Here is a 12,463-nt window from a genome sequence, read left to right on the forward strand (position 1 = left end):
TGATTGCTCTGGCTAGAACCTCTAGTACCACATTAAATAAGAGTGGAGAGAGTGGACAACCCTGTCTTGTCCCTGATTTAAGGGGGAAAGCCTTCAGTTTAGTGCCATTTAATATGATGTTAGCTGATGGTTTATCATATATGGCCTTTATCATGTTGAGATATTTTCCTTCTATACCCATTTTGTTGAGAGTCTTAAACATAAAATTTTGTTGTATTTTATCGAAAGCCTTTTCTGCATCTATTGATAAGATCATGTGGTTTTTGTTCTTTGTTTTGTTGATATGGTGTATTACGTTAACCGTTTTACGTATGTTGAACCATCCTTGAGATTCTGGGATGAATCCCACTTAATCATGATGTATCATTTTTTAAATATGTTGTTGTATTCGATTTGCTAGTATTTTGTTTAGTATTTTAGCATCTGTATTCATTAGAGATATTGGTCTGTAGTTTTCTTTTTTTGTGCCATCCTTGCCTGGTTTTGGTATGAGGGTTATGTTGGCCTCATAAAATGTGTTTGGAAGTATTGCTTCTTCTTCAATTTTGTGGAAGACTTTGAGTAGAATAGGAACCAAGTCTTCTTTGAATGTTTGATAAAATTCGCTGGTATAGCCGTCAGGGCCTGGACTTTTATTTTTGGGGAGGTTTTTAATGGTTTTTTCTATTTCTTCTCTACTGATAGGTCTGTTTAGGCTTTCTGCTTCTTCTTGACTCAGTCTAGGAAGGTTGTATTTTTCTAGGAATTTATCCATTTCTTCTAGGTTGTTGAATTTAGTGGCATAAAGTTTTTCATAGTATTCTACAATAATTCTTTGTATATCTACGGTGTCCGTGGTGATTTCTCCTCTTTCATTTTGGATTTTGTTTATATGAGTTCTTTCTCTTTTTTCCTTGGTAAGTCTTGCCAAGGGTTTGTCAATTTTGTTGATCTTTTCAAAGAACCAGCTCCTTGTTCTATTAATTTTTTCTATAGTTTTTCTGTTCTCTAATTCATTTATTTCTGCTCTGATTTTTATTATCTCCTTTCTTCGGCTGGTTTTGGGTTGTCTTTGTTCTTCTTTTTCTAGTTCCTTAAGGTGGGAAGTTAAGTGGTTCACTTGGGCTCTCTCTTGTTTGTTCATATATGCCTGAAGTGATATGAACTTCCCTCTTATCACTGCTTTTGCTGCATCCCATAGATTCTGATATGTCGTATTGTCATTTTCATTAGTCTGTATATATCTTTTGATCTCTGCACTTATTTCTTCTTTGACCCATTCGTTTTTTAAAAGTATGTTGTTTAGTTTCCACATTTTTGTGGGATTTTTTTCCTCTTTTTTGCAGTTGAATTCTAGTTTCAAGGCTTTATGATCAGAAAATATGCTTGGTACAACTTCGATTTTTCTGAATTTGCTGATGTTGTTTTTGTGGCCCAACATATGGTCAATTCTTGAGAATGATCCATGTACACTGGAGAATCTTTTTCTTTTTTTTTTTAATTTGATTTTTATTTATTTATTTATTTTTGTATTTTTCTGAAGTTGGAAACGAGGAGGCAGACAGACTCCCACATGCACCCGACCGGGATCCACCCGGCATGACCACCAGGGGGCAATGCTCTGCCCATCTGGGGCGTCGCTCTGTTGCAACCAGAGCCATTCTAGCGCCTGAGGCAGAGGCCACAGAGCCATCCTCAGCGCCCGGGCCAACTTTGCTCCAATGGAGCCTCGGCTGTGGGAGGGGAAGAGAGAGACAGAGAGGAAGGAGAGGGGGAGGGGTGGAGAAGCATATGAGCACTTCTCCTGTGTGCCCTGGCCAGGAATTGAACCCTGGATTCCTGCACAACAGGCTGACGCTCTACCACTGAGCCAACCGGCCAGGGCCAGTTTGATCTGTTTCTTAGGCCATTTCTCACATTGCACAGTCTTAGACATTCTCTGTGCTGCTGTTCCTTGGATCTCCAGACTCTGCTCCTGTTGTTTCTCTCCTTGGTCTTCTCATTAACTCTTCTCTTCTTGATATGATGAAACTGCCCTCTATGTCATCTCTTTCCCCAGGGTCGGCTACGCCCGAACAGCATGCTTTTACACATGAACGGCCAAACGGCCTTTGCTATTGTCCAGGTCTAGCTCATCAGCAGATGTTAAGTCCCTATCATGTTCTCAGCTCTCTGCACCTTTATGATCTTCTCAAGGTTCATATTGCCCAATAGTCAAGATCTATGGCTGTTCATTCTCTGCTTCCTCCATGATAAGGATCCAAGTTCATCCCACTGTCCAAGGATAGGTTCTTCCTTTGCTCCACCATGAAGCCTTTTCCTAATAAAGTGAGTTTGTCTTTACTAAGTCCTAAAAACACTTAACACAGGCCCACTATTGGGCTGTTTATTCATACATCTATCAAATACTGTTGATCACCTGTTGTGTGTCAGACACTTTTCTAGGTGGTAGGTGGTGAGCAAGACATTGCAGTTGTCCATACATTCTAGTGGACACATGCACATATTTATAGTATTTGTGTATATGTAAATTAAATGTTATTAGATGCTGTTATATACCTTTTCTGTAAGTAAATTGTGTTTGGCCAACAGGATTATAAGTTTTTCAGAAACTTCTTTTTAAGCTTTCCATACCACAGTGCTTGAGAGAACGCTAAGTACAAAACAGATATTCAATAAGTTCAATGACTTCATTAAAATTAAATACAAAAAGGGAAATAGGAAAGTACATTGATGTGAGATACACTGTACCATATATTATGGTACTGATAACACTGTCTAATTGTAGTCTAGCCCTTCTGCATTAATGGGTGTCTCCCTGTTAAGGGTGCAGGAGAATATGTTAACTCACTAAATATGGATATAAAACAGCTTCATTTAAAGTTCACCTTGTAAACAGTGCAGTGATGATAGAACCAGAGCTATAATTTCAAGCACTGTTAAATAGTATTGATAATCTGCATACATAATAATCTATATACCCTCTCAATAAAATAACAAATGTAAAAAATACTGAAGCAATCGCCATTTGCTAAGGAAAAGTACACTCCTGTGTGTCTCCTCTACTTTAGTATTTCACTTCTAATGCTCCTGGTCACCCACTGTGGTGGGGGGGATTCCCCGCACCAATCAATTCTCTGATTCTCCAGGTACCCGTTGGGTGTGCTACAATTTAACTCAATTCTAACACTGTTACCTGGAGATACAATCAGGTCCCACAGGGTAAGGGCTCAGTCTCACAAGACTGACTCCACTACTGATGCCAGTCACAAAACCATGAAGCCACAAAACCACAATGCCAGGTTGTCACCTGTTCTGACCTATTAATTGGAGGTTCTCATGACTTTCTTTTTTTGTTTGATTGATTGTTTTTTAACAGAGACAGAGAGAGGGATAGACAGGGACAGACAGATGGGAACGGAGAGAGATGAGAAGCATCAATCATCAGTTTTTCGTTGTGACACCTTAGTTGTTCATTGATTGCTTTCTCATATGTGTCTTGACTGGGGGGCTACAGCAGACCAAGTAACTCCTTGCTCGAGCCAGCAACTTTGGGTCCAAGCTGGTGAGCTTTGCTCAAACCAGATGAGCCCACGCTCAAGCTGGTGACCTTGGGGTCTCGAACCTGGGTCCTTACTCAGCCTAGTTTGCCGCTCTTATCCACTGCCCCACCGCCTGGTCAGGCATGTCTTTCTTTTTGAGTTCAATAATTTGCTAGAGTAACTCTTGGAACTCGGGAAAACAGTTTACTTACTAGAGTATTGATTTATTATTAAAGAATAGAAGTCAGGAACAGCCAGACAGAAAAGATCAATGGCAAGGGATGTGGGCAAGGGCTCGGAGCTCCCCCCTTCTCTGGGCTGCCACACTCCCGGCGCCCCCCCCCCCCCCATGCGTGCACCCTCCAGCGCTTTCGAGCCCTGTCCTCTTGGGTTTCATTGAGGCTTTGTGACATAGGCACGATTGATTAAATCATTGCCAGTGATGATTAATTCAACCTCTAATCCCTCCCCCTGCCCTGAGGTCTAAGGTGGCAGGGGTTGCTGAAAGTTCCTATGCTCTAATTGTCTGATTTATTTTTCTGTTAAATGGCCCTCCTCTTCCTGTTAGCTGGGGCTTTCTGGAAGTCACCTCATTTACATAATCTCAGGTGTGAGTTAAAAGGAACTTTTATTGCTCTGGAGTTATTGCAGGAACTGGGAGTACAAAACTGTTATGACAGATGTTGGATAGAAAAAGTCAAGAACTGTATAATTTCAGTCATGTGGGATATAAAGTTGAAAGCAACAAATAACTAACAAAAACTCATAGACACAGACAATAGTATGTTGGTTACTGGCAGCAAAGGGTGTGGAGCAGGCGTCCCCAAACTACGGGCCGCATGCGGCCCCCTGAGGCCATTTATCCGCCTCCGCCGCATTTCCAGAAGGGACACCTCTTTCACTGGTGGTCAGTGAGAGGAGCACTGTATGTGGCGGCCCTCCGACAGTCTGAGGGACAGTGAACTGGCCCCCTGTGTAAAAATTTTGGGGACCCCTGGGAGGGTTACAAAGAGTAAAGGTCAAATTGTGAGTGGTGAACACACAACACAATATTCAAAGATGTATTATAGAATTGTACACGTGAAACCTATATTTTTATTAACCAATGTCACCCCAATCAATTGAATAGAAAACATTTAAAAAGGGAAATCAGTAAAAACAAAAGTAAACAATGCCCCCAAACTCCCCCAAAAGAGATGCTTCTTCTAGAGCTCTTTTAGGAAAATTTGAGGGTTTTAGGAGCTGCATGCTAGCAACTGTGGATTAAGACCAAAATCTATATTTCTTCTTATATCACAATAGCACACCATTTTATCAGGCTTTGCAGACAGAAACTATGGAAGCCATTTTGTCACAATAAGATAAATTTATTTATTTACTTGAAAGCAAAGTAGTTGCCACATTAAGCTGACTCTGAGTCTAAATGTAAAGCGTAGCAAGAAGCCTTAGTCCCACGTGTTTCTGTGCAGTCAGCGAGCAGGGTCTGCCCCTACAGAGTAAAAGTGAGAAGACTTTGTTCACAGGGCATAGCGCATATGCGAGGGAACGACTGGGAGAGGAGAAGCTCACTTAGCAGCAGTGAGCAGCTCAAAACAGGAAGCGACGGATGAGTGTATGGTTCCTTAAGGTCTGGTGTCCTTAGAGGGTCTCTGTGCAGCGACTGGTGATGACAGTACAGTGCACTTCCAGGTGCTTGTCTGCATATTTGAGAGTATCGACTTTGTTTACCAAGTTTAGCTGAAAAATCCCAGCATAGTTTTCCTGAAGCAAATGGCATTGCTTAAGAGCATTGGTGCCTTGACGCCATAAGATATTTAGCACAACTTTAGTAGTCAATGAGCAATAACTTTATTCACCCAGAAAAGTTTGTTTCATATTTCAGACACTTTCATGTACTTATGATTGCATAGTTGACCTAAAAGTTTGCCAATCCAGAGTGTTTTCACCTCACCCACAGACAACTTGCTATCCAACCCCTTTTTGCTTTGTTTTTGTCCTGTTCTGTGGGAGTAGGCTTAAGGTTCCTGAAAATGATTTTCCTTGCTTAAAAATGTTATCGATAGTGTCTGTAGCATGTAGTGAATCAGATAAAATGGATCAGAAGAGTGAGAACTGACCAGGAAGAAAAGAAAAATCGGTTGTTTTTCATACTAAGTCTACATCTCAGACGACATTCTATAGAGATAGTTATTTGTTTCGTTTAACCAAATAGAAGTGTGTCTGCAAATTTTATTTTAAGGATACCACGTCACATTTCCCTGTCTAAAAATCCATGTTTCAGCATTTGGAAGTGTCAAGAATATAATTGACTCCATCTTTAGGTTTTCCTGGGTAAAATATATCAGGGCAGCCTGACTCAAGCAAAATCACAGTTTTATGAAGTTATGTTCATATGAAAATTCCAGAAAGAGTGGGAGGCAAGAGTACTAAGCAAGCCTGTTTTTAAGATCATGTGAAAAAGTCACATGAAAGTAACAAAGAATGTCATGAAAATAATGAATAACAAGAGGAAGCAGGCTCAGATAGAATGTATTGTCGAGCTATAATAAAGCTGTTTGTTATCTGTGAGAATAGTTTCATCAAAGGAAAGGGGTAATTTAGGTATAAATACAGGTACATATGAGAATGTAATATGTAATAAAAATGCAGTTCAAATCAGTGGCTAAGGCGGTGACTTTTCCAACAAATTTATGTTAGGCAACTTGCTGACCACTTAGGAAAGAAATAATAAAACAGCATCTCCACTGTCGTCCTTGCACCAGAATTACTTCCTGATAGACCAAAGTTTAAATATAAAAACTGATATAAATGATCAAAGTGCTAACAGAAAACATGAGCATCTCATTTTATAATTTTGGATTACAGAGGTCTTTTCAGTAAAACTTCCAACACAAACTGTAAAGGAAAAAGAATGATGAATTTGACCATATAAGCATGAAAAGTTTATCTGTTACAAAAAAAAAAGTTATAGACAGAATTAAAAGATGTATGACAGTGGGAAAAATATTTACCAAATATATGACCCAGGACTTCTTGACATAGTATGTGAAGAGTTTAGCAAATAGTAAGAAAAAATAAACAAGAACTCAGGAGAGGAAATGATCAAGGGAATTTTCATTTTAGGATTATGTTTGATTGATATGACCTAAACCCAGCCCAGAGGCTTAACAGAATGTGGGCTTCCTACTTTTTATAGGTGAGAGTCTGAAAGCAGTCCAAAGCTGGCACAGCGGCGCTCAGTACCTCAGGAAGCTAGAGTCTTTTTGGCAATTTCTGTTGGTGGCTTCATTCTTCATGGTCTCAGGCACTGTGCAGAGGCGGGCGTTTAATAAGATGCATGTTAGTCAAATCTGCCCTTTAACAAGCTCTACTAGAAACCCTGCCACTTGGCCTGCCAGCTACAATAGCATTTGGGAAGCTGGGCACATTTCTGCCCCAAACAAAACAGAGGTTTGTTTGTAAGGAAGGAAGGGAGACTGGATAATGGGTAGGTAACCAGTTTTCTATGCCACAACTATGAAGGCAACTCACAAATAAAAGAATAAAAATGACTGTCAGCATATAGATATTTAAATTTATTTACATATATATATATATATATATATATATTTTTTTTTTTTTTTTTTGCATTTTTCCGAAGCTGGAAACGGGGAGGCAGTCAGACAGACTCCTGCATGTGCCCGACCGGGATCCACCTGGCATGCCCACCAGGGGGCAATGCTCTGCCCATCTGGGGCATCGCTCTGTTGCATCCAGAGCCATTCTAGCGCCTGAGGCAGAGGCCACAGAGCCATCCTCAGCGCCAGGGCCAACTTTGCTCCAATGGAGCCTTGGCTGTGGAAGGGGAAGAGAGAGACAGAGAGGAAGGAGAGGGGGAGGGGTGCAGTATGCCCTGGCTGGGAATCGAACCCGGGACTCCTGCACGCCAGGCTGATGCTCTACCATTGAGCCAACCGGCTAGGGCTATTTATAATTTTAAAAATATAAATCAACAGTGTGATACCAATTTTTACATATCAAATTAGTAATAATCAATGAGTTTGCTAATACCCAGTTTTGGTAAGGTTTTAGGAAAATGGCATTGTCAAACACTTTCTCGTGGGTGTAAATCTTTTTAGAAGGCAGTTTGGTAATCTGTAGCAAATAATTTATTTGTGTATGCTGATTGATTCATTAACTCTACATTTAGAAATATATCCTGTAGCTATATTCATAGGTGGATAAAAGTTGTATGTATCCAGATTTCCCTCTAGCATTATTTGTAATAGCAAAAACAGACAAACAAACAAAACTAAAAATCTAAATGTCCACCACTAGGGAAGTAGTTAAAGGTGTGAAGGTGTATACTCTATGTTCAAGAGTATATTCATTGTTAAAAAGAATGAGGTATATTGTATGTGCTGAAATGGAAGGCTCTCCAAGTCATATTATTGAATTTAAAAGGCCAGATACCGAATCATTTATATGAAATGGTCCCACTGAGTGAAACATTGAAAAAGGATGTGTGTTCAGGTATGGATAATTTCAGAAGGGACAGACAAGGGACTCTTGATGGTACTTACCTCTGTGGAATGGAACTGAAGTAAGACAGATACCTTTGTGTTATGTGTGTTGTTTTTGAGTATTTTAAAACCTGCATGTGTGGTTTTAATAGCACATGTTTTAGAAGTAAAATGATGGTTGTATCTTATGTCAGGGGATAGTCAAGAGAGTTACTAACCAGTAGGGACAGGGGCTATTAGCCATCAGCTGAATACCAGCCCCTTCTTCTCGTGATTGGAAGTGAGGGGTGTACCATTCCTGTTTGTGAGGCATCGTTATACATGGGAATGTTTCTTTACTATGCTGGCGTCTTTTTTGCTCTAAGGCCCCAAATACCTGTATTGCTGTTCTCTTACTTGCTTGGGTTGTTGTCCTCAAGTGTCACCTGCATCTGAGAAGCTGTTTCTGGCCATGCTGGTAAAGGCCCGTCTGCCCCCACAGCTGCCATGCCCTGTATCTCCCTGTGCTGCCCGAGCTCCTTTCGCGCTGATCCTTTTCGTTCGTTGTCAGAGATGGCATGATGTCGTAGATCATTCGAGTTGCCTTACAAAATGCCACAGACTGGGTGGCTTGTCTGGAGGCTGGAATTTCAAGGTCAGGGTGCCGGCCTGGTTGGGTTGGGGCCCACTTCTAAGTTGCAGACTTCTTATTGTAACCTCATGTGGCACAAAGGACAAGCGACCTTCCTGAGCCTCTTTTATACGGACACTAATCTCATTCATGACCTAATCACCTCCCAAAGGCCTGCCTCCTCATACCATCACACTGGCCACTAGATTTTCAACATATGCGTTTGGAGAGGACACAGACGTTTAGACCACAGCACTTAGGGACACAGATTTTTGCCTTAATCATTGCATACCCAGGTCCCCTCCGTTGACAGAGTTGCTTCTTTTAAAGTGAATGTTTACAAAATATGAAATATTTGTTGAATGAATACTGTCTGCAAATTGATGGCTTCTAGTCTGGTATTAATGAGCAAGTATGCATCTACACCACCTCCCCCTGCCCCCACTGAGGACAGTTTGCCTGGTAGGGACCCCTTTTTTCTGCTGCTATCCCCATGTTGCCCCCTTCTCTTGTGACACTTCCGGAAATGGAAGGCCTGGCAGGTGTAACCTTTTCCCTGGAGGGGAAAGGTGTTTCTGCCTCCCCAGGAAGTTGGTGGGGAGGACTCAGGAGACCGAGGCAGAGGATCCTCCTCTTACTTGTTAGAGCTGACTTGGTGAGTGCCAGGCCCGGGGCAGGAACACCGGGCCCATTTCTTCCTCTCCAGGGAGTCTTTAGATCTCTGTAGCCCAGTGTCACTTGCTTCCTCTGTCAGGAAATCACATTTCTCCTTCTGTCATTGTCACTTCTGGGTGAATTTGTGGAATGCTGGATCCCCCCCCCCCTTGCAGATAGAATGAGGGGCTGGACGTTCAGCAGGAGATACCCCCTGATTCTCTTTGAATTGCTTCAGGATTTTTTTTTTTTTTTGTATTTTTCTGAAGCTGGAAACGGGGAGAGACAGTCAGACAGACTCCCGCATGCGCCCGACCGGGATCCACCCGGCACGCTCACCAGGGGCGACGCTCTGCCCACCAGGGGGCGATGCTCTGCCCTTCCAGGGGGTTGCTCTGCCGCGACCAGAGCCACTCTAGCGCCTGGGGCAGAGGCCAAGGAGCCATCCCCAGCGCCCGGGCCATCTTTGCTCCAATGGAGCCTCGGCTGTGGGAGGGGAAGAGAGAGACAGAGAGGAAGGAGGGGGGGGGGTGGAGAAGCAAATGGACGCTTCTCCTGTGTGCCCTGGCCGGGAATCAAACCGGGGTCCCCCACACACCAGGCCGACGGTCTACCGCTGAGCCAACCAGCCAGGGCCTGCTTCAAGATTTTTGAAGTGTGTTAATTTCCCTCTTTAGCTGAATTGTTCATTAAAGATAGAGACACTGTGTCAAACCTTTTTTAAAAATCACTTGTCATTCCTAGAACAGTGTCAGGTGAATATAGTTCTATAATTGGTTAAACCAAAAAGCAGAGGCTTTAATGGTGTCCTCAGTTTGGTTTCTACTCCTAATCTCTGTGGCAGAGTCAGTAAATTTTTCCAAAGATTGAATGTCTCTCATATGTTAAGATTCTGGTTATACTTCTATGGAATGAAATGGAATTTTGTGTTCTAAAACAAAGTAACTTCCTATCTTTCAAATTTGGCCACTCTCCTCTATAAAGAATTAAATGAGAGTCTTTAAAACGCTGTTTATTAAAACCAGAGAAATGCACATGGTGATGACACCTTGAGTTGTGGTAAGGGGGGCTGTCGGAAAAGGTGCGCATCTCGGTGTGCTGTGTAGAGAGAGGGTCTGAGTCTGTGCTGTGGGTTTCACTCCCACTTCTTCCTGTTACTTCATTTCCCTCTAGGGCGGCAGCGGTTCTCAACCTGTAGGTCGCGACCCCGGCGGGGGTCAAACGACCAAAACACAGGGGGCGCCTAAAGCCATCGGAAATACATATTTTATTTAAAAATGTATTGTATAGTAAATATGTATTTTCAGATGGCTTTACGCCGGGGTCGCGACCCACAGGTTGAGAACCGCTGCTCTAGGGCCTCAGCTTCTTGCTTTCCTTCCTTTGGTTTCTCATCTGTCAAATGAATGCAGTAATAATTATTCCATTGGGATTTTTGTGGGAGCAGAAGATGGTAGAATGCATCAATGTATATCTGATAGGATGATGGTGGCACTCTATAGATCTTCCTTCAAAGGCGGAGTGTAGTATCACTTTATTAATGAGCTCATGATTCTAAAGTTTGTGATTGGCGCCTCTTGTTGTGTTATGTGGTCTCCATGTCACTGTGCTTATACTTTGTGTCTGCAAAAGATATATAAACTAACTTAAGTGCGTCTTCAGAGTAAAGGTTCTTGGTTGTCCAGGAAGTACAAACTATTATAGCTAGTGCTCGACTTACGACCACTATCGGTTCTGACAGATTGGTGGTAACACAATTTGGTTGTAAGTTGAGTAGGCTATATGTACAGTACTGTGAAATGATGCTATAAAAATCTTTGTCATATTTTATCATAATTTTTTCATTATTATATATCATAATTTTCTTTGTTCATTTTATGCCATTTGTATCATCTCTACACCATTTTGTTTCTTATTTTTACATTCGTCAGGTTTAAGTAAAACATTTTATTACCAGTACAACTGGTTTAATATTTGCAAAGACAATTTCCTCTTGGTAGACATCTTGGGAGGGGTTTGATGAAAAATATCCAAGACACAAAACACAAATTGCTGTACCGAATCTGGGATAACAGTTGAAATGGTGCACACGGAGATGGTAGTGCTGCCAGAAGCTTGTCCGCACTGTCATATGCCCAGCTGGGCAACGCTTGTGCTGCCAGATGCGTAGCAGTTGTGGCTAGTGATTGTGGTCGTAAAGTTGAATGGTCGTAAGTTGCATAGGTCATAAGTCGATCAATATTTGTCCCCTGTTTCTATGTTTAAAGGATATTTGTAATTATTGTTGTTCTTTTGGAATTAGAGGTATATGTTGCCATTAGGGAACATTATTATTCTTCAGTCCTTCATTCTCTTGCTTACCTGGTGACCAGTCATTGCTCTCTGTGTATCAGTACATTTATATTTTCCCCAACGTATGTGTAATTTTTCTAAGAGAAAATGGCATTCCAGTGATTTGGCATATAGACATTAAGAAGAAGAAAGAAATCCACAGAAATGTGTTTAAAAGACAGTCTCTTCGTTAAACGCACCGGGAAGGTGGAACATTAGCAGCTGCCTTCTGACTACAGAATTGCTCTCTTGATAAGTTCTCGCATGTTGAAATGGAAGTGTTCTACCAGGTTTTGCAAAAGGTGCTTGCTGGCATCAGGTAATGACTGATTGCTGCTTATGGGTCGACGTGATTCTCTAAAACTGACAGTACTCCTATGGCTGTGCCTGTTAGGACTGGTAGAGACATCAAAGATTATTAGTCCAGTCTCTTAATTTCTCAGATGAGGAAAAAAAGCAAAGTTCAGAGTAGTAAAGTGGATTGTCTAAGTTCAAGTATACTGCACCAAATCTGGGGCCCTGATTCCTGGTTCCAACACTCAGTGTTTTATCCATTTGTGTTTTGTGGATATCTGTGAATTGTCTGGCTGTGAACTCACTCCCTTGCCTCTTGGTCACAGTTGATTGTTGTAGGCTTACCTCCTGACCAAAGCCAGGCCAGTCATGTTTTCCCATCTTCCTGATTCTTATTGGTGGCCCCTGGGAATGACAAATAGAGGAAGTCTCTGCTGGTTTGAGTTGTCAGGTATGCCGTTCTGGAGCTACTGATGGGCGTTGCCATGAGTAGCGGAGGAAGCGGTTTCTGCTGTTACTGAAACCATCACATCCCTACCCTTCCAGAAGTT

At 41.9% G+C, this 12,463-nt stretch overlaps 1 protein-coding gene and 1 non-coding gene across 5 annotated transcripts in view; one reads left to right on the forward strand and one right to left on the reverse strand.

Moving 5' to 3' along the window:
* Window positions 1-12,463, forward strand: part of TASP1 (taspase 1) — a 314,709-nt gene that overhangs the window by 232,213 nt on the left and 70,033 nt on the right. The gene's annotated exons all lie outside the window — the stretch shown is intronic.
* Window positions 1,789-1,864, reverse strand: TRNAN-GUU (transfer RNA asparagine (anticodon GUU)). Its single transcript has one exon. It is a non-coding gene; the product is annotated as a tRNA-Asn (tRNA).

This window comes from Saccopteryx leptura, chromosome 5 (genome assembly GCF_036850995.1).
Source record: "Saccopteryx leptura isolate mSacLep1 chromosome 5, mSacLep1_pri_phased_curated, whole genome shotgun sequence".
Classification (NCBI taxonomy): Eukaryota; Metazoa; Chordata; class Mammalia; order Chiroptera; family Emballonuridae; genus Saccopteryx; species Saccopteryx leptura.